The sequence below is a fragment of the Phyllobates terribilis genome, unplaced genomic scaffold (assembly GCF_046119375.1).
Source record: "Phyllobates terribilis strain yellow unplaced genomic scaffold, ASM4611937v1 Scaffold_2__4_contigs__length_985480577, whole genome shotgun sequence".
NCBI classification, from domain to species: Eukaryota; Metazoa; Chordata; class Amphibia; order Anura; family Dendrobatidae; genus Phyllobates; species Phyllobates terribilis.
The window spans coordinates 31,094,591-31,118,562 of NW_027362762.1; positions in this window are offsets into that span (position 1 = coordinate 31,094,591).

Below are 23,972 nucleotides of genomic sequence, written 5' to 3' on the forward strand. Positions count from 1 at the left end.
ACTGTACTGGTTATCACTGCTGTGCTGTCACACACTATCTGTACAGTTTATTCTCTGCTGTGCTGTCACACACTATCTGTACACGTTATCACTGCTGTGCAGTCACACACTATCTGTACAGTTTATTCTCTGCTGTGCTGTCACGCACTATCTGTACAGTTTATCACTGCTGTGCTGTCACACACTATCTGTGCAGTTTATCACTGCTGGGCTGTCACACACTATCTGTGCAGTTTATCACTGCTGTGCTGTCACACACTATCTGTACAGTTTATCACTGCTGTGCTGTCACACACTATCTGTACAGATTATCACTGCTGTGCTGTCACACACTATCTGTACAGTTTATCACCGCTGTGCTGTCACACACTATCTGTACAGTTTATCTCCGCTGTGCTGTGACACACTATCTGTACAGTTTATCACCGCTGTGCTGTGACACACTATCTGTACAGTTTATCACTCCTGTGCTGTCACACACTATCTGTACAGTTTATTCTCTGCTGTGCTGTCACACACTATCTCTACAGTTTATCACTGCTGTACTGTCACACACTATCTATACAGTTTATCACTTCTGTGCTGTCACACACTACCTGTACAGTTTATCACTGCTGAGCTGTCACACACTATCTGTACAGTTTATCACTCCTGTGCTGTCACACACTATCTGTACAATTTATTATCTGCTGTGCTGTCACACACTATCTGTACAGTTTATCACTGCTGAGCTGTCACACACTATCTGTACAGTTTATCACTGCTGAGCTGTCACATACTATCTGTACAGTTTATCACTGCTACGCTGTCACACACTATCTGTACAGTTTATCACTGCTGTGCTGTCACACACTCTCTGTACAGGTTATCACTGCTGTGCTGTCACATACTATCTGTACAGGTTATCACTGCTGGGCTGTCACACACTATCTGTACAGTTTATAACTGCTGTACTGTCACACACTGTCTGTACTGGTTATCACTGCTGTGCTGTCACACACTATCTGTACAGTTTATTCTCTGCTGTGCTGTCACACACTATCTGTACAGTTTATCACTGCTGTGCTGTCACACACTATCTGTACAGTTTATCACTGCTGCGCTGTCACACACTATCTGTACAGTTTATCACTGCTGTTGTGTCACACACTATGTGTACAGGTTATCACTGCTGTGCTGTCACACACTATCTGTACAGGTTATCACTGCTGTGCTGTCACACACTATCTGTACAGTTTATCACTGCTGTGCTGTCACACACTATCTGTACAGTTTATCACTGCTGTACTGTCACACACTGTACTGGTTATCACTGCTGTGCTGTCACACACTATCTGTACAGTTTATTCTCTGCTGTGCTGTCACACACTATCTGTACAGGTTATCACTGCTGTGCAGTCACACACTATCTGTACAGTTTATTCTCTGCTGTGCTGTCACACACTATCTGTACAGTTTATCACTGCTGTGCTGTCACACACTATCTGTGCAGTTTATCACTGCTGGTCTGTCACACACTATCTGTGCAGTTTATCACTGCTGTGCTGTCAAACACTATCTGTACAGTTTATCACTGCTGTGCTGTCACACACTATCTGTACAGATTATCACTGCTGTGCTGTCACACACTACCTGTACAGTTTATCACTGCTGTGCTGTCACACACTATCTGTACAGATTATTCTCTGCTGTGCTGTCACACACTATCTGTACAGTTTATCATTGCTGTGCTGTCACACACTATCTGTACAGTTTATTCTCTGCTGTGCTGTCACACACTATCTGTACAGTTTATCATTGCTGCGCTGTCACACACTATCTGTACAGTTTATTCACTGCTGTGCTGTCACACACTATCTCTACAGTTTATCACTGCTGTACTGTCACACACTAACTATACAGTTTATCACTGCTGTGCTGTCACACACTACCTGTACAGTTTATCACTGCTGTGCTGTCACACACTATCTGTACAGTATATCACTGCTGTGCTGTCACACACTATCTGTACAGTTTATTCTCTACTGTGCTGTCACACACTATCTGCACAGTTTATCACTGCTGTGCTGTCTCACACTATCTGTACAGTTTATCACTGCTGTGCTGTCACACACTATCTGTACAGTTTATTCTCTGCTGTGCTGTCACACACTATCTGTACAGTTTATCATTGCTGCGCTGTCACACACTATCTGTACAGATTATTCACTGCTGTGCTGTCACACACTATCTCTACAGTTTATCACTGCTGTACTGTCACACACTATCTATACAGTTTATCACTTCTGTGCTGTCACACACTACCTGTACAGTTTATCACTGCTGTGCTGTCACACACTATCTGTACAGTATATCACTGCTGTACTGTCACGCACTATCTGTACATTTTATTCTCTGCTGTGCTGTCACACACTATCTGTACAGTTTATCACCGCTCTGCTGTTACACACTATCTGAACAGTTTATCACCGCTGTGCTGTCACACACTATCTGTAGTTTATCACTCCTGTGCTGTCACTCACTATCTGTACAGTTTATTCTCTGCTGTGCTGTCACACACTATCTCTACAGTTTATCACTGCTGTACTGTCACACACTATCTATACAGTTTATCACTTCTGTGCTGTCACACACTACCTGTACAGTTTATCACTGCTGTGGTGTCACACACTATCTGTACAGTATATCACTGCTGTGCTGTCACACACTATCTGTACAGTTTATTCTCTGCTGTGCTGTCACACACTATCTGTACAGTTTATCACCGTGGTGCTGTTACACACTATCTGTACTGTTTATCACCGCTGTGCTGTCACACACTATCTGTACAGTTTATTCTCTGCTGTGCTGTCACACACTATCTCTACAGTTTATCACTGCTGTACTGTCACACACTATCTATACAGTTTATCACTTTTGTGCTATCACACACTACCTGTACAGTTTATCAGTGCTGTGCTGTCACACACTATCTGTACAGTATATCACTGCTGTGCTGTCACACACTATCTGTACAGTTTATCACTGCTGAGCTGTCACACACTATCTGTACAGTTTATCTCTCCTGTGCTGTCACACAATATCTGTACAATTTATTATCTGCTGTGCTGTCACATACTATCTGTACAGTTTATCACTGCTGTGCTGTCACACACTATCTGTACAGTTTATCACTGCTGAGCTGTCACATACTATCTGTACAGTTTATCACTGCTACGCTGTCACACACTATCTGTACAGTTTATCACTGCTGTGCTGTCACACACTCTCTGTACAGGTTATCACTGCTGTGCTGTCACACACTCTCTGTACCTGTTATCACTGCTGTGCTGTCACATACTAACTGTACAGGTTATCGCTGCTGGGCTGTCACACACTATCTGTACAGTTTATAACTGCTGTTCTGTCACAAACTGTCTGTACTGGTTATCACTGCTGTGCTGTGACACACTATCTGTACAGTTTATTCTCTGCTGTGCTGTCACACACTATCTGTACAGTTTATCACTGCTGTGCTGTCACACACTATCTGTACAGTTTATCACTGCTGAGCTGTCACACACTATCTGTACAGTTTATCACTGCTGCGCTGTCACACACTATCTGTACAGTTTATCACTGCTGTTGTGTCACACACTATGTGTACAGGTTATCACTGCTGTGCTGTCACACACTATCTGTACAGGTTATCACTGCTGTGCTGTCACACACTATCTGTACAGTTTATCACTGCTGTTCTGTCACACACTATCTGTACAGTTTATCACTGCTGTACTGTCACACACTGTACTGGTTATCACTGCTGTGCTGTCACACACTATCTGTACAGTTTATTCTCTGCTGTGCTGTCACACACTATCTGTACACGTTATCACTGCTGTGCAGTCACACACTATCTGTACAGTTTATTCTCTGCTGTGCTGTCACGCACTATCTGTACAGTTTATCACTGCTGTGCTGTCACACACTATCTGTGCAGTTTATCACTGCTGGGCTGTCAAACACTATCTGTGCAGTTTATCACTGCTGTGCTGTCACACACTATCTGTACAGTTTATCACTGCTGTGCTGTCACACACTATCTGTACAGATTATCACTGCTGTGCTGTCACACACTATCTGTACAGTTTATCACCACTGTGCTGTCACAAACTATCTGTACAGTTTATCACCGCTGTGCTGTGACACACTATCTGTACAGTTTATCACCGCTGTGCTGTGACACACTATCTGTACAGTTTATCACTCCTGTGCTGTCACACACTATCTGTACAGTTTATTCTCTGCTGTGCTGTCATACACTATCTCTACAGTTTATCACTGCTGTACTGTCACACACTATCTATACAGTTTATCACTTCTGTGCTGTCACACACTACCTGTACAGTATATCACTGCTGTGCTGTCACACACTATCTGTACAGTATATCACTGCTGTGCTGTCACACACTATCTGTAGAGTTTATCACTGCTGAGCTGTCACACACTATCTGTACAGTTTATCACTCCTGTGCTGTCACACACTATCTGTACAATTTATTATCTGCTGTGCTGTCACACACTATCTGTACAGTTTATCACTGCTGAGCTGTCACACACTATCTGTACAGTTTATCACTGCTGAGCTGTCACATACTATCTGTACAGTTTATCACTGCTACGCTGTCACACACTATCTGTACAGTTTATCACTGCTGTGCTGTCACACATTCTCTGTACAGGTTATCACTGCTGTGCTGTCACACACTCTCTGTACAGGTTATCACTGCTGTGCTGTCACATACTATCTGTACAGGTTATCACTGCTGGGCTGTCACACACTATCTGTACAGTTTATAACTGCTGTACTGTCACACACTGTCTGTACTGGTTATCACTGCTGTGCTGTCACACACTATCTGTACAGTTTATTCTCTGCTGTGCTGTCACACACTATCTGTACAGGTTATCACTGCTGTGCTGTCACACACTATCTGTACAGTTTATCACTGCTGTGCTGTCACACACTATCTGTACAGTTTATCACTGCTGTACTGTCACACACTGTACTGGTTATCACTGCTGTGCTGTCACACACTATCTGTACAGTTTATTCTCTGCTGTGCTGTCACACACTATCTGTACAGTTTATCACTGCTGTGCTGTCACACACTATCTGTGCAGTTTATCACTGCTGGGCTGTCACACACTATCTGTGCAGTTTATCACTGCTGTGCTGTCAAACACTATCTGTACAGTTTATCACTGCTGTGCTGTCACACACTATCTGTACAGATTATCACTGCTGTGCTGTCACACACTACCTGTACAGTTTATCACTGCTGTGCTGTCACACACTATCTGTACAGATTATTCTCTGCTGTGCTGTCACACACTATCTGTACAGTTTATCATTGCTGTGCTGTCACACACTATCTGTACAGTTTATTCTCTGCTGTGCTGTCACACACTATCTGTACAGTTTATCATTGCTGCGCTGTCACACACTATCTGTACAGTTTATTCACTGCTGTACTGTCACACACTATCTCTACAGTTTATCACTGCTGTACTGTCACACACTATCTATACAGTTTATCACTGCTGTGCTGTCACACACTACCTGTACAGTTTATCACTGCTGTGCTGTCACACACTATCTGTACAGTATATCACTGCTGTGCTGTCACACACTATCTGTACAATTTATTCTCTACTGTGCTGTCACACACTATCTGCACAGTTTATCACTGCTGTGCTGTCTCACACTATCTGTACAGTTTATCACTGCTGTGCTGTCACACACTATCTGTACAGTTTATTCTCTGCTGTGCTGTCACACACTATCTGTACAGTTTATCATTGCTGCGCTGTCACACACTATCTGTACAGTTTATTCACTGCTGTGCTGTCACACACTATCTCTACAGTTTATCACTGCTGTACTGTCACACACTATCTATACAGTTTATCACTTCTGTGCTGTCACACACTACCTGTACAGTTTATCACTGCTGTGCTGTCACACACTATCTGTACAGTATATCACTGCTGTGCTGTCACGCACTATCTGTACATTTTATTCTCTGCTGTGCTGTCACACACTATCTGTACAGTTTATCACCGCTCTGCTGTTACACACTATCTGTACAGTTTATCACCGCTATGCTGTCACACACTATCTGTAGTTTATCACTCCTGTGCTGTCACACACTATCTGTACAGTTTATTCTCTGCTGTGCTGTCACACACTATCTCTACAGTTTATCACTGCTGTACTGTCACACACTATCTATACAGTTTATCACTTCTGTGCTGTCACACACTACCTGTACAGTTTATCACTGCTGTGGTGTCACACACTATCTGTACAGTATATCACTGCTGTGCTGTCACACACTATCTGTACAGTTTATTCTCTGCTGTGCTGTCACACACTATCTGTACAGTTTATCACCGCTGTGCTGTTACACACTATCTGTACTGTTTATCACCGCTGTGCTGTCACACACTATCTGTACAGTTTATCACTCCTGTTCTGTCACACACTATCTGTACAGTTTATCACTGCTGTACTGTCACACACTATCTCTACAGTTTATCACTGCTGTGCTGTCACACACTATCTGTACAATTTATTATCTGCTGTGCTGTCACACACTATCTGTACAGTTTATCACTGCTGAGCTGTCACACACTATCTGTACAGTTTATCACTCCTGTGCTGTCACACACTATCTGTACAATTTATTATCTGCTGTGCTGTCACACACTATCTGTACAGTTTATCACTTCTGAGCTGTCACACACTATCTGTACAGTTTATCACGCCTGTACTGTCACACACTATCTCTACAGTTTATCACTGCTGTGCTGTCACACACTATCTCTACAGTTTATCACTGCTGTGCTGTCACACACTATCTGCACAGTTTATCACTGCTGTACTGTCACACACTATCTGTACAATTTATTATCTGCTGTGCTGTCACACACTATCTGTACAGTTTATCACTGCTGAGCTGTCACACACTATCTGTACCGTTTATCACTGCTGTGCTGTCACACACTATCTGTACAATTTATTATCTGCTGTGCTGTCACACACTATCTGTACATTTTATCACTGCTGAGCTGTCACACACTATCTGTACAGTTTATCACTGCTGTGCTGTCACACACTATCTGTACAGTTTATCACTGCTGTGCTGTTACACACTATTTGTACAGTTTATCACTGCTGAGCTGTCACATACTATCTGTACAGTTTATCACTGCTGCGCTGTCACACACTATCTGTACAGTTTATCACTGCTGTGCTGTCACACACTATCTGTACAGTTTATCACTGCTGTGCTGTTACACACTATCTGTACAGTTTATCACTGCTGAGCTGTCACATACTATCTGTACAGTTTATCACTGCTGTGCTGTCACACACTATCTGTACAGTTTATCACTGCTGTGCTGTCACACACTATCTGTACAGTTTATTCTCTACTGTGCTGTCACACACTATCTGTACAGCTTATCACGGTTATGCTATCACACACTATCTGTAAAGTTTATCACTGCTGTGCTGTCACACACTATCTGTACAGTTTATTCTCTGCTGTGCTGTCACACACTATCTGTTCAGTTTATCACTGCTGTGCTGTCACACACTATCTGTACAGTTTATCACTGCTGTGCTGTCACACACTGTCCGTACAGTTTATTCTTTGCTGTGCTGTCACACACTATCTGTACAGTTTATTCACTGCTGTGCTGTAACACACTATCTGTACAGTTTATTCTCTGCTGTGCTGTCACACACTATCTGTACAGTTTATTCACTGCTGTGCTGTAAAACACTATCTGTACAGTTTATCACTGCTGTGCTGTCACACACTATCTGTACAGTTTATCACTGCTGTGCTGTCACACACTGTCCGTACAGTTTATTCTTTGCTGTGCTGTCACACACTCTCTGTACATGTTATCACTGCTGTGCTGTCACATACTATCTGTACAGGTTATCACTGCTGGGCTGTCACACAGTATCTGTGCAGTTTATCACTGCTGTACTGTCACACACTATCTGTACAATTTATTATCTGCTGTGCTGTCACACACTATCTGTACAGTTTATTTACTGCTGTGCTGTCACACACTATCTGTACAGCTTATCACGGTTGTGCTATCACACACTATCTGTAAAGTTTATCACTGCTGTGCTGTCACACACTATCTGTACAGTTTATCACTGCTGTGCTGTCATACACTATCTGTGCAGTTTATCACTGCTGGGCTGTCACACACTATCTGTGCAGTTTATCACTGCTGTGCTGTCACACACTATCTGTACAGTTTATTCTCTGCTGTGCTGTCACACACTATCTGTACAGTTTATCACTGCTGTGCTGTCACACACTATCTCTACAGTTTATCACTGCTGTGCTGTCACACACTATCTCTACAGTTTATCACTGCTGTGCTGTCACACACTATCTGCACAGTTTATCACTGCTGTGCTGTCACACACTATCTGTACAGTTTATCACTGCTGTGCTGTCACACACTAACTGTACAATTTATTATCTGCTGTGCTGTCACACACTATCTGTACACTTTATCACTGCTGAGCTGTCACACACTATCTGTACAGTTTATCACTGCTGTGCTGTCATACACTATCTGTACAGCTTATCACTGCTGTGCTGTCACACACTATCTGTACAGTTTATCACTGCTGAGCAGTCACACACTATCTGAACAGGTTATCACTGCTGTGCTGTCACATACTATCTGTACAGGTTATCACTGCTGGGCTGTCACACACTATCTGTACAGTTTATCACTCCTGTGCTGTCACACACTATCTGTACAATTTATAATCTGCTGTGCTGTCACACACTATCTGTACAGTTTATCACTTCTGAGCTGTCACACACTATCTGTACAGTTTATCACTCCTGTACTGTCACACACTATCTCTACAGTTTATCACTGCTGTGCTGTCACACACTATCTCTACAGTTTATCACTGCTGTGCTGTCACACACTATCTGTACAATTTATTATCTGCTGTGCTGTCACACTCTATCTGTACAGTTTATCACTGCTGAGCTGTCACACACTATCTGTACAGTTTATCACTCCTGTGCTGTCACACACTATCTGTACAATTTATTATCTGCTGTGCTGTCACACACTATCTGTACAGTTTATCACTTCTGAGCTGTCACACACTATCTGTACAGTTTATCACTCCTGTACTGTCACACACTATCTCTACAGTTTATCACTGCTGTGCTGTCACACACTATCTCTACAGTTTATCACTGCTGTGCTGTCACACACTATCTGCACAGTTTATCACTGCTGTACTGTCACACACTATCTGTACAATTTATTATCTGCTGTGTTGTCACACACTATCTGTACAATTTATCACTGCTGAGCTGTCACACACTATCTGTACCGTTTATCACTGCTGTGCTGTCACACACTATCTGTACAATTTATTATCTGCTGTGCTGTCACACACTATCTGTACATTTTATCACTGCTGAGCTGTCACACACTATCTGTACAGTTTATCACTGCTGTGCTGTCACACACTATCTGTACAGTTTATCACTGCTGTGCTGTTACACACTATCTGTACAGTTTATCACTGCTGAGCTGTCACATACTATCTGTACAGTTTATCACTGCTGCGCTGTCACACACTATCTGTACAGTTTATCACTGCTGTGCTGTCACACACTATCTGTACAGTTTATCACTGCTGTGCTGTTACACACTATCTGTACAGTTTATCACTGCTGAGCTGTCACATACTATCTGTACAGTTTATCACTGCTGCGCTGTCACACACTATCTGTACAGTTTATCACTGCTGTGCTGTCACACACTATCTGTACAGTTTATTCTCTACTGTGCTGTCACACACTATCTGTTCAGCTTATCACGGTTATGCTATCACACACTATCTGTAAAGTTTCTCACTGCTGTGCTGTCACACACTATCTGTACAGTTTATTCTCTGCTGTGCTGTCACACACTATCTGTACAGTTTATCACTGCTGTGCTGTCACACACTATCTGTACAGTTTATCACTGCTGTGCTGTCACACACTGTCCGTACAGTTTATTCTTTGCTGTGCTGTCACACACTATCTGTACAGTTTATTCACTGCTGTGCTGTCACACACTATCTGTACAGTTTATTCTCTGCTGTGCTGTCACACACTATCTGTACAGTTTATTCACTGCTGTGCTGTCAAACACTATCTGTACAGTTTATCACTGCTGTGCTGTCACACACTATCTGTACAGTGTATCACTGCTGTGCTGTCACACACTGTCCGTACAGTTTATTCTTTGCTGTGCTGTCACACACTCTCTGTACAGGTTATCACTGCTGTGCTGTCACATACTATCTGTACAGGTTATCACTGCTGGGCTGTCACACATTATCTGTGCAGTTTATCACTGCTGTACTGTCACACACTATCTGTACAATTTATTATCTGCTGTGCTGTCACACACTATCTGTACAGTTCATCACTGCTGTGCTGTCACACACTATCTCTACAGTTTATCACTGCTGTGCTGTCACACACTATCTCTACAGTTTATCACTGCTGTGCTGTCACACACTATCTGCACAGTTTATCACTGCTGTGCTGTCACACACTATCTGTACAGTTTATCACTGCTGTGCTGTCACACACTAACTGTACAATTTATTATCTGCTGTGCTGTCACACACTACCTGTACACTTTATCACTGCTGAGCTGTCACACACTATCTGTACAGTTTATCACTGCTGTGCTGTCATACACTATCTGTACAGTTTATCACTGCTGAGCAGTCACACACTATCTGAACAGGTTATCACTGCTGTGCTGTCACATACTATCTGTACAGGTTATCACTGCTGGGCTGTCACACACTATCTGTGCAGTTTATCACTGCTGTGCTGTCACACACTATCTGTACAGTTTAATACTCCTCTGCTGTCACACACTATCTGTACATTTTATCACTGCTGAGCTGTCACACACTATCTGTACAGTTTATCACTGCTGTGCTGTCACACACTATCTGTACAGTTTATCACTGCTGTGCTGTTACACACTATCTGTACAGTTTATCACTGCTGAGCTGTCACATACTATCTGTACAGTTTATCACTGCTGCGCTGTCACACACTATCTGTACAGTTTATCACTGCTGTGCTGTCACACACTATCTGTACAGTTTATCACTGCTGTGCTGTTACACACTATCTGTACAGTTTATCACTGCTGAGCTGTCACATACTATCTGTACAGTTTATCACTGCTGCGCTGTCACACACTATCTGTACAGTTTATCACTGCTGTGCTGTCACACACTATCTGTACAGTTTATTCTCTACTGTGCTGTCACACACTATCTGTACAGCTTATCACGGTTATGCTATCACACACTATCTGTAAAGTTTATCACTGCTGTGCTGTCACACACTATCTGTACAGTTTATTCTCTGCTGTGCTGTCACACACTATCTGTACAGTTTATCACTGCTGTGCTGTCACACACTATCTGTACAGTTTATCACTGCTGTGCTGTCACACACTGTCCGTACAGTTTATTCTTTGCTGTGCTGTCACACACTATCTGTACAGTTTATTCACTGCTGTGCTGTCACACACTATCTGTACAGTTTATTCTCTGCTGTGCTGTCACACACTATCTGTACAGTTTATTCACTGCTGTGCTGTCAAACACTATCTGTACAGTTTATCACTGCTGTGCTGTCACACACTATCTGTACAGTGTATCACTGCTGTGCTGTCACACACTGTCCGTACAGTTTATTCTTTGCTGTGCTGTCACACACTCTCTGTACAGGTTATCACTGCTGTGCTGTCACATACTATCTGTACAGGTTATCACTGCTGGGCTGTCACACAGTATCTGTGCAGTTTATCACTGCTGTACTGTCACACACTATCTGTACAATTTATTATCTGCTGTGCTGTCACACACTATCTGTACAGTTTATTTACTGCTGTGCTGTCACACACTATCTGTACAGCTTATCACGGTTGTGCTATCACACACTATCTGTAAAGTTTATCACTGCTGTGCTGTCACACACTATCTGTACAGTTTATCACTGCTGTGCTGTCATACACTATCTGTGCAGTTTATCACTGCTGGGCTGTCACACACTATCTGTGCAGTTTATCACTGCTGTGCTGTCACACACTATCTGTACAGTTTATTCTCTGCTGTGCTGTCACACACTATCTGTACAGTTTATCACTGCTGTGCTGTCACACACTATCTCTACAGTTTATCACTGCTGTGCTGTCACACACTATCTCTACAGTTTATCACTGCTGTGCTGTCACACACTATCTGTACAGTTTATTCTCTGCTGTGCTGTCACACACTATCTGTACAGTTTATTCACTGCTGTGCTGTCAAACACTATCTGTACAGTTTATCACTGCTGTGCTGTCACACACTATCTGTACAGTGTATCACTGCTGTGCTGTCACACACTGTCCGTACAGTTTATTCTTTGCTGTGCTGTCACACACTCTCTGTACAGGTTATCACTGCTGTGCTGTCACATACTATCTGTACAGGTTATCACTGCTGGGCTGTCACACAGTATCTGTGCAGTTTATCACTGCTGTACTGTCACACACTATCTGTACAATTTATTATCTGCTGTGCTGTCACACACTATCTGTACAGTTTATATACTGCTGTGCTGTCACACACTATCTGTACAGCTTATCACGGTTGTGCTATCACACACTATCTGTAAAGTTTATCACTGCTCTGCTGTCACACACTATCTGTACAGTTTATCACTGCTGTGCTGTCATACACTATCTGTGCAGTTTATCACTGCTGGGCTGTCACACACTATCTGTGCAGTTTATCACTGCTGTGCTGTCACACACTATCTGTACAGTTTATTCTCTGCTGTGCTGTCACACACTATCTGTACAGTTTATCACTGCTGTGCTGTCACACACTATCTCTACAGTTTATCACTGCTGTGCTGTCACACACTATCTCTACAGTTTATCACTGCTGTGCTGTCACACACTATCTGCACAGTTTATCACTGCTGTGCTGTCACACACTATCTGTACAGTTTATCACTGCTGTGCTGTCACACACTAACTGTACAATTTATTATCTGCTGTGCTGTCACACACTATCTGTACACTTTATCACTGCTGAGCTGTCACACACTATCTGTACAGTTTATCACTGCTGTGCTGTCATACACTATCTGTACAGCTTATCACTGCTGTGCTGTCACACACTATCTGTACAGTTTATCACTGCTGAGCAGTCACACACTATCTGAACAGGTTATCACTGCTGTGCTGTCACATACTATCTGTACAGGTTATCACTGCTGGGCTGTCACACACTATCTGTGCAGTTTATCACTGCTGTGCTGTCACACACTATCTGTACAGTTTAATACTCCTCTGCTGTCACACACTATCTGTACAGTTTATCACTGCTGTGCTGTCACTCACTATCTGTAAAGTTTATCACTGCTGTGCTGTCACACACTATCTGTACAGTTTATTCTCTGCTGTGCTGTCACACACTATCTGTACAGTTTATCACTGCTAAGCTGTCACATACTATCTGTACAGTTTATCACTGCTGCGCTGTCACACACTATCTGTACAGTTTATCACTGCTGTGCTGTCACACACTCTCTGTACAGGTTATCACTGCTGTGCTGTCACATACTATCTGTACAGGTTATCACTGCTGGGCTGTCACACAGTATCTGTGCAGTTTATCACTGCTGTACTGTCACACACTATCTGTACAATTTATTATCTGCTGTGCTCTCACACACTATCTGTACAGTTTATTTACTGCTGTGCTGTCACACACTCTCTGTACAGCTTATCACGGTTGTGCTATCACACACTATCTGTGCAGTTTATCACTGCTGTGCTGTCACACACTATCTGAACAGTTTATCACTGCTGTGCTGTCACACACTATCTGTGCAGTTTATCACTGCTGGGCTGTCACACACTATCTGTGCAGTTTATCACTGCTGTGCTGTCACACACTATCTGTACAGTTTATTCTATGCTGTGCTGTCACACACTATCTGTACAGTTTATCACTGCTGTGCTGTCACACACTATCTCTACAGTTTATCACTGCTGTGCTGTCACACACTATCTCTACAGTTTATCACTGCTGTGCTGTCACACACTATCTGCACAGTTTATCACTGCTGTGCTGTCACACACTCTCTGTACAGTTTATTACTGCTGTGCTGTCACACACTAACTGTACAATTTATTATCTACTGTGCTGTCACACACTATCTGTACACTTTATCACTGCTGATCTGTCACACACTATCTGTACAGTTTATCACTGCTGTGCTGTCATACACTATCTGTACAGCTTATCACTGCTGTGCTGTCACACACTATCTGTACAGTTTATCACTGCTGAGCAGTCACACACTATTGACGCGCCCCCTGGGCCATGTTCAAGGGGATACCCAGAGCCGGATCTGTATGGGGGTAGTAGTCCTTGTGGCGGTGACCCGGTCCGTGCCCAGGGTGTCAAACTAAGTGGCAGTCTATGGCAGTAGATGTTGTTAAGTGTCGACTACGCCACCCGTTGAGTGTGGCTTTGAAGCCGCCGCTGCAGAGCAGTCCGCTGAGTCCGGTGGTATATGTGCAGCAGTGATGGTATAACCCCCAACGGGAGGGGTATGGCCTCAGGGCAGCAGGTGTGGATGATGGGGGTTGTGATGATGCAGGAAGGAGAGGCAGAGTCAGGAGATGCAGTTTCAGGGTTTTTACTCACTGATGTTGCTTTAGTCACTCTGGCCTTGAGTGACCACCCGAGCCGCGCTGCGTCCACCAGGTCCTGGACTCGGCTAACCCCCAGGCAGTCCGGAGCATGGTCCTGAGCTTCCCTGTCTCTCTCTCTTCCTCCTGGCCGTTCCCACCAGGGATCCACCTTTGGCCGGCTCCCTCGGGTCTCTTGGTGGTCAAACCTCCTCTGGGTTCCCTGACCCTATGCTTGGTGTGCCTTTCTGGTGGATTTGGTGAGGGTCGTGGCAAATCTTGACCACGACCTCCGGTTCCTGGCTGAGGATTAGTGGCCTCCACCAGTTCGGGTTCCGGTACCCGTGTCCGCCAAGCCTTCACCCTTTTTGGTTTAAGACTAGGTTCTTAGGGTTCCTTCTGACTCTTTCTCTGGGTCCTTCTTCTCTTCCTCTCTCCTCTGCTTCACTGCAGGCTCAGCCCTGGAGCTGGGCCCAGCCGGAGCCACAGCTCCCTGTCAGCCCTCCTGGCTGAGCTCCTCTGCTCGGCTTCTCCTCAGGCTCTCTGACAGACTGACCCTGATCTAAGATGGTGCCCACCTTATATACTCCCTCTATGTGTGAGCCCAGGTGACCAGCACCCAATGAGCTCCTAGCTTTACCCAGACTACTCCCCCTATCTGCCCCTACACTACTGGGATGTTCCACCCCCCTCCCACTCCAGCCAGGGACAGACGCTGTCGTACCTGCACATTTACTGGTGGGAGTACCGTAGTTCTGTCCCCCAGAAATGGGATGTATGTAGTGCATGCAGCCTACTAAGCTCAGTTCCACACTCCATCCTTACCCGGGAGTGGAATACCACACCTCTGGGTTGAGGTGCAATACCCCTGTAGCAGCCGAATCCTCAGGGTGCTACATTCCCCCCTGGTAAATCACAGCACGTCCTCGGTCTGTAAAAGAATAAACATCCAAAAACATACAATTTTTTTTCAAAACATCATAAACATATAAAACACTATATATATTATCAGCAGCAATAAACTCTTCATATAAAAACTTTTCATTATAAACATTCTTGTTCCTCCGGCCACGGTGCAACTTGTGACCGGGTAAAGTGCAACAGTCTCTTGTAGAAAAAACAACAGTTTCCTATAAAACCGGTAGGGGACGCTTTAGAAAGCGCAACTATATACAAGGGGAGGTGGCCGCTCTCAGTCCTCGGCCAGTGGGGAAAAGGAATGGCTGTTCACAGTCCTCAGCCTGTTAAGGGATAGGGGACACACGGGTTTAAGTTCACACTTGTCCCAACGGGGAACATATTTGAATTAGCAGCAGTTGTAACAGTTTAATTTGCTGGTCCCAACGGGGACTATAATGGTAACATTTCCTGTACCCTCACGGGTAACTATTTTACAGTGCTCCTACTGTACATCAGTGGCGACGTCCTCCTGATGCTTCCTCCGTGTACCCTTCAGACCCGTCCGGGTCCTCTTGCTCCTCCTGACACCTCAGCTCTTTCTCTGTCAACCGGTGTACATGAAGGGCATAGGGTCCTTTGGCACATTGGTGCCGGGTAAAGGTGACCTCGTCACCCAGGTACAGGTCACGACCTCTGTGTCCCTCCGGTAGGTGGGACTCGACATCTCTTCTGGTCACGAAGACGTCGCCGGGGGTGTGATGATCTCTGATGAAGCCCCAACCGTGCTGCAGTTGGAATTTAATTACAGTCCCGGTGGCACGGGGACCGTGGGCTGCACGGGGGTTCCTTCGGGTCCGGCTCTTTTGTTCTGCACTCTTTACTTGCAGCCGCTCCTCGCGGACCCGTCTCTCTCTCCTCTCTCTGTCGAAGACCTCTAACTGCTGCCGGCAGCACTCTGCACGCTGGGCTGCGGCCGCCCGGGTCTCTTGGGTGAACCCGATGAGGTCTTCTCCAGTGGGGTCCCACGCGAACTGCGCCTCCTCTAACGAGAGTGGGGTGATCTTGGCGGGCGCCGGAGCCGGGATCAGGGGCTCATCCAGAGGCCGTTCCCTCCGGAGTCGGGGATTGACGAACTCCGGCGGCCACACAAAGGGCTGCCCATCCGGGCAAGTATGCTGGGCCAACAAGTCCTCACCCAGGTGCGGCACAGTGAAAGTTGAGGGCGCGGTGGTGGTGGCGGCGCCCGGGTTCACCAGGCCTTGCGACCAGGCCTGGGGCACCCTGAAGGTGAAGGGCACCGTGAAGACGGCGGCGCCCGGGTGTACTTGACTTTGCGACCAGGCCGGTGGCTCGGCAGAGGTAGAGGGCGCTGTTGGTACTGCGGCGCCCGGGGGCACTCGGCCTTGCGACCAGGCCGGTGGCGTCTCCTGCTTGGCCGCGCTCAGGATTGAGGCGCGTGACGTCACAAGAGGCGTGGCCGCGGCTCCTGCTTGAGGCCTAGTCTGGAGCGGTAGCGGAGCGGCAACGGGCACGATCGGTGGGATTTCGGGCTCTGCGACGGGGAGCGGGGGTAGGCTTACGGTGGCCGGGCTTGGGGTAGTGACATCCCCTTTACTTGCCTCCGTATCTTCAGCTCCCTCTGTGGCGTCGTCTCCGGCCTCCGTCCCTTCTGCATCCTCTTCAGGGGCAGGCGTGCTCCTCGTTGCGGGTGGTGTGCTTCGCTGGCGGGTTCCAGCCTGCTGGGCCATCTCTCTGCTCCATGCGGCCAGTACGTCTCGCTGCACTCGGGCCATCCTCTGAGCCAAGCCCTCCAGTGCGGTCCGTGCATGCTCCCGATCTCTGGGGAGCTGCGCCAGGATCTCCACCAGGCCTTCTGGGGTTGTCGCTTGCAACAGGCTCCTGACCACTGGGTCGGTGCTGCCTGCCTCTCCCTCCATCTCCGGGTACGGCTCCTCCAGACTCCTCCAAGCTGCACCCATCTTCTCTCTTTTGTTCTTGGTCCGCCCACACTGAGGGTGGTCCCGGGGCAACTTGGTGATTGTCAGTCCCAGGGGCAGTCCCCTCACGCTGATGGACATCTCAAGCATCACAGACTCTGCTGGTGGGGGCGGTCTTCGTTTTTGGCGCCATTCTTGGTCCTGGCCCACGATGGGAGGTGGCCTCTTGCCACTCTCTGGCACGCCCATAATGGCGTCCGCTCTGCCAGGGCGGGAAATCTTTTCTGATGGCGGGAATCGTCTCCCAGTGGCGGGAAACTCCGTGGATGGCGGGAAAAGACTGCAGATGGCGGGCAAACGGCGGGAACCGATCCGAGATGGCGTCCGATGGCGGGGACCCTCCGGAATCGGCGGGAGACTTCTTTTTGAGGTAAATGCGAACTTTTCTTCAGGCACGCAGTACCCGGTGGTTGCGGGCACGTTATCCTGCCGACTACGCCAAAAGTTGACGCGCCCCCTGGGCCATGTTCAAGGGGATACCCGGAGCCGGATCTGTATGGGGGTAGTAGTCCTTGTGGCGGTGACCCGGTCCGTGCCCAGGGTGTCAAACTAAGTGGCAGTCTATGGCAGTAGATGTTGTTAAGTGTCGACTACGCCACCCGTTGAGTGCGGCTTTGAAGCCGCCGCTGCAGAGCAGTCCGCTGAGGCCGGTGGTATATGTGCAGCAGTGATGGTATAACCCCCAACGGGAGGGGTATGGCCTCAGGGCAGCAGGTGTGGATGATGAGGGTTGTGATGATGCAGGAAGGAGAGGCAGAGTCAGGAGATGCAGTTTCAGGGTTTTTACTCACTGATGTTGCTTTAGTCACTCTGGCCTTGAGTGACCACCCGAGCCATGCTGCGTCCACCAGGTCCTGGACTCGGCTAACCCCCAGGCAGTCCGGAGCATGGTCCTGAGCTTCCCTGTCTCTCTCTCTTCCTCCTGGCCGTTCCCACCAGGGATCCACCTTTGGCCGGCTCCCTCGGGTCTCTTGGTGGTCAAACCTCCTCTGGGTTCCCTGACACTATGCTTGGTGTGCCTTTCTGGTGGATTTGGTGAGGGTCGTGGCAAATCTTGACCACGACCTCCGGTTCCTGGCTGAGGATTAGTGGCCTCCAAGAGTTCGGGTTCCGGTACCCGTGTCCGCCAACCCTTCACCCTTTTTGGTTTAAGACTAGGTTCTTAGGGTTCCTTCTGACTCTTTCTCTGGGTCCTTCTTCTCTTCCTCTCTCCTCTGCTTCACTGCAGGCTCAGCCCTGGAGCTGGGCCCAGCCGGTGCCACAGCTCCCTGTCAGCCCTCCTGGCTGAGCTCCTCTGCTCGGCTTCTCCTCAAGCTCTCTGACAGACTGACCCTGATCTAAGATGGTGCCCACCTTATATACTCCCTCTATGTGTGAGCCCAGGTGACCAGCACCCAATGAGCTCCTAGCTTTACCCAGACTACTCCCCCTATCTGCCCCTACACTACTGGGATGTTCCACCCCCCTTCCACTCCAGCCAGGGACAGACGCTGTCGTACCTGCACATTTACTGGTGGGAGTACCGTAGTTCTGTCCCCCGGAAATGGGATGTATGTAGTGCATGCAGCCTACTAAGCTCAGTTCCACACTCCATCCTTACCCGGGAGTGGAATACCACACCTCTGGGTTGAGGTGCAATACCCCTGTAGCAGCCGAATCCTCAGGGTGCTACACTATCTGTACAGTTTATCACTGCTGCGCTGTCACACACTATCTCTACAGTTTATTCTCTGCTGAGCTGTCACACACTATCTGAACAGGTTATCACTGCTGAGCTGTCACATACTATCTGTACAGGTTATCACTGCTGGGCTGTCACACACTATCTGTGCAGTTTATCACTGCTGTGCTGTCACACACTATCTGTACAGTTTATCACTCCTGTGCTGTCACACACTATTTGTACAGTTTATCACTGCTGTGCTGTCACTCACTATCTGTACAGTTTATCACTGCTGTGCTGTCACACAATATCTGTACAGTTTATTCTCTGCTGTGCTGTCACACACTATTTGTACAGTTTATTTACTGCTGTGCTGTCACACACTATCTGTACAGCTTATCACGGTTGTGCTATCACACACTATCTGTAAAGTTTATCACTGCTGTGCTGTCACACACTATCTGTACAGTTTATTCTCTGCTGTGCTGTCACACACTATCTGTACAGTTTATCACTGCTGTGCTGTCACACACTATCTGTACAGTTTATCACTGCTGTGCTGTCACACACTGTCCGTACAGTTTATTCTTTGCTGTGCTGTCACACACTATCTGTACAGTTTATTCACTGCTGTGCTGTCACACACTATCTGTACAGTTTATTCTCTGCTGTGCTGTCACACACTATCTGTATAGTTTACTCACTGCTGTGCTGTCACACACTGTCCGTATAGTTTATTCTTTGCTGTGCTGTCACACACTATCTGTACAGTTTATTCACTGCTGTGCTGTCACACACTATCTGTACAGTTTATTCTCTGCTGTGCTGTCACACACTATCTGTACAGTTTATCACTGCTGTGCTGTCACACACTATCTGTACAGTTTATCACTGCTGTGCTGTCACACACTGTCCGTACAGTTTATTCTTTGCTGTGCTGTCACACACTATCTGTACAGTTTATCACTGCAGTGCTGTCACACACTATCTGTACAGTTTATTCACTGCTGTGCTGTTACAAATTATCTATACAGTTTATCTCTGCTGTGCTGTCACACACTATCTGTACAGTTTATCACTGCTGTACTGTCACACACTCTGTACAGTTTATCACTGCTGTACTGTCACACACTCTCTGTACCGTTTATCACTGCTGTGCTGTCACACACTATCTGTACAATTTATTATCTGCTGTGCTGTCACACACTATCTGTACAGTTTATCACTGCTGAGCTGTCACACACTATCTGTACAGTTTATCACTGCTCTGCTGTCACACACTATCGGTACAATTTATTATCTGCTGTACTGTCACACATTATCTGTACAGTTTATCACTGCTGAGCTGTCACACACTATCTGTACAGTTTATCACTGCTGTGCTTTCACACACTATCTGTACAGGTTATCAATGCTGTGCTGTCACACACTATCTGTACTGGTTATCACTGCTGTGCTTTCACACACTATCTGTACAGTTTATTCTCTGCTGTGCTGTCACACACTATCTGTACAAATTATCACTGCTGTGCTGTCACACACTATCTGTACAGTTTATCACTGCTGCCCTGTCACACACTCTCTGTAGAGTTTATCACTGCTGTGCTGTCACACACTTTCTATACAGTTTATCACTGCTGTGCTGTCACACACTATCTCTACAGTTTATCACTGCTGTACTGTCACACACTATCTATACAGTTTATCACTGCTGTGCTGTCACACACTACCTGTACAGTTTATCACTGCTGTGCTGTCACACACTATCTGTACAGTATATCACTGCTGTGCTGTCACACACTATCTGTACAGTTTATTCTCTGCTGTGCTGTCACACACTATCTGTACAGTTTATCACTGCTGTGCTGTCTCACACTATCTGTACAGTTTATCACTGCTGTGCTGTCACACACTATCTGTACAGTTTATTCTCTGCTGTGCTGTCACACACTATCTGTACAGGTTATCACTGCTGTGCAGTCACACACTATCTGTACAGTTTATTCTCTGCTGTGCTGTCACACACTATCTGTACAGTTTATCACTGCTGTACTGTCACACACTATCTGTACAACTTATTATCTGCTGTGCTGTCACACACTATCTGTACAGTTTATTTTCTGCTGTGCTGTCACACACTATCTGTACAGCTTATCACGGTTGTGCTATCACACACTATCTGTAAAGTTTATCACTGCTGTGCTGTCACACACTATCTGTACAGTCATGACCAAAAGTATTGAGAATGAGACAAATAGTAATTTTTCCAAAGTTTACTGCTTCATTTTTTGTAATGACAATATGCATATACTCCTGAATGTCAAAGAATGATCAGCTTAACAGCAATTACTGTACTTGCAAAGTCAATATTTGCCCAGAAAATGAACTTTAACCCCCAAAACACATTTCAACATCATTGCAGTCCTGCCTTAAAAGGAGCAGCTAACATCGTTTTAGTGATTGATCCATTAACACAGGTGTGGGTGTTGATGAGGACAGGGCTGGCGATCAATCAGTCATGATTAAGTAAGAATGACATCACTGGACACTTTAAAAGGAGGCTGGTTCTTGGTATCATTGTTTCTCTTCAGTTAACCATGGTTATCTCTAAAGAAACACGTGCAGCCATCATTGCACTGCACAAAAATGGCCTAACAGGGAAGAGTATCGCAGCTACAAAGATTGCACCTCAGTCAACAATCTATCGCATCATCAAGAACTTCAAGGAGAGAGCTTCCATTGTTGTCAAAAAGGCTCCAGGGCGCCCAAGAAAGACCAGCAAGCGCCAGGACCGTATCTTAAAACTGTTTCAGCTGCAGGATCGGACTACCAGCAGTGCCGAGCTTGCTCAGGAATGGCAGCAGGCTGGTTTGAGTGCTTCTGCACGCACTGTGAGGCGGAGACTCTTTGAGCAAGGGCTGGTTTCAAGGAGGGCAGCAAAGAAGCCACTTCTCTCCAGAAAAAACATCAGGGACCGACTGATATTCTGCAAAAGGTACAGGGAGTGGACTGCTGAGGACTGGGGCAAAGTCATTTTCTCTGATGAATCCCCTTTTCGATTGTTTGGGACATCTGGAAAACAGCTTATTCGGAGAAGAAGAGGTGAGCGCTACCACCAGTCTTGTCTCATGCCAACTGTAAAGCATCCTGAAACCATTCATGTGTGGGGTTGCTTCTCAGCCAAGGGAATCGGCTCACTCACAGTCTTGCCTAAAAACACAGCCATGAATAAAGAATGGTACCAGAATGTCCTCCAAGAGCAACTTCTCCCAAACGTCCAAGAGCAGTTTGGCGCCCAAAAATGCCTTTTCCAGCATGATGGAGCACCTTGCCATAAAGCAAAGGTGATAACAAAGTGGCTCATGGAACAAAACAGAGATTTTGGGTCCATGGCCTGGAAACTCCCCAGATCTTAATTCCATTGAGAACTTGTGGTCAATCATCAATAGACGGGTGGACAAACAAAAACCAACAAATTCTGGCAAAATGCAAGCATTGATTATGCAAGAATGGACTGCGATCAGTCAGGATTTGGTCCAAAAGTTGATTGAGAGCATGCCAGGGATAATTACAGAGGTCTTGAAGAAGAAGGGGCAACACTGCAAATATTGACTTGCTGCATTAACTCATTCTAACTGTCAATATAACCTATTGGTACTCATAATATGATTGCAATTATATTTCGGTATGTGATATAAACATCAGACAAACACTAATAAAAACCAGAGGCCAGCAGATCATGTGAAAATATAATTTTGGTGTCATTCTCAAAACTTTTGGCCATGACTGTACAGTTTATTCTCTGCTGTGCTGTCACACACTATCTGTACAGTTTATCACTGCTGTGCTGTCACACACTATCTGTACAGTTTATTATCTGCTGTGCTGTCACACACTATCTGTACAGTTTATCACTGCTGAGCTGTCACACACTATCTGTACAGTTTATCACTGCTCTGCTGTCACACACTATCTGTACAATTTATTATCTGCTGTACTGTCACACACTCTCTGTACAGTTTATTCTCTGCTGTGCTGTCACACACTATCTGTACAGTTTATCACTGCTGTGCTGTCACACACTATCTGTACAGTTTATCACTGCTGTACTGTCACACACTATCTCTACAGTTTATCACTGCTGTGCTGTCAAACACTATCTGCACAGTTTATCACTGCTGTGCTGTCACACACTATCTGTACAGTTTATCACTCCTGTGCTGTCACACACTATCTGTACAGTTTATCACTGCTGTACTGTCACACACTCTCTGTACAGTTTATCACTGCTGTACTGTCACACACTCTCTGTACCGTGTATCACTGCTGTGCTGTCACACACTATCTGTACAATTTATTATCTGCTGTGCTGTCACACACTATCTGTACAGTTTATCACTGCTGAGCTGTCACACACTATCTGTACAGTTTATCACTCCTGTGCTGTCACACACTATCTGTACAATTTATTATCTGCTCTGCTGTCACACACTATCTGTACAGTTTATCACTGCTGAGCTGTCACACACTATCTGTACAGTTTATCACTGCTGTGCTGTCACACACTATCTGTACAGATTATC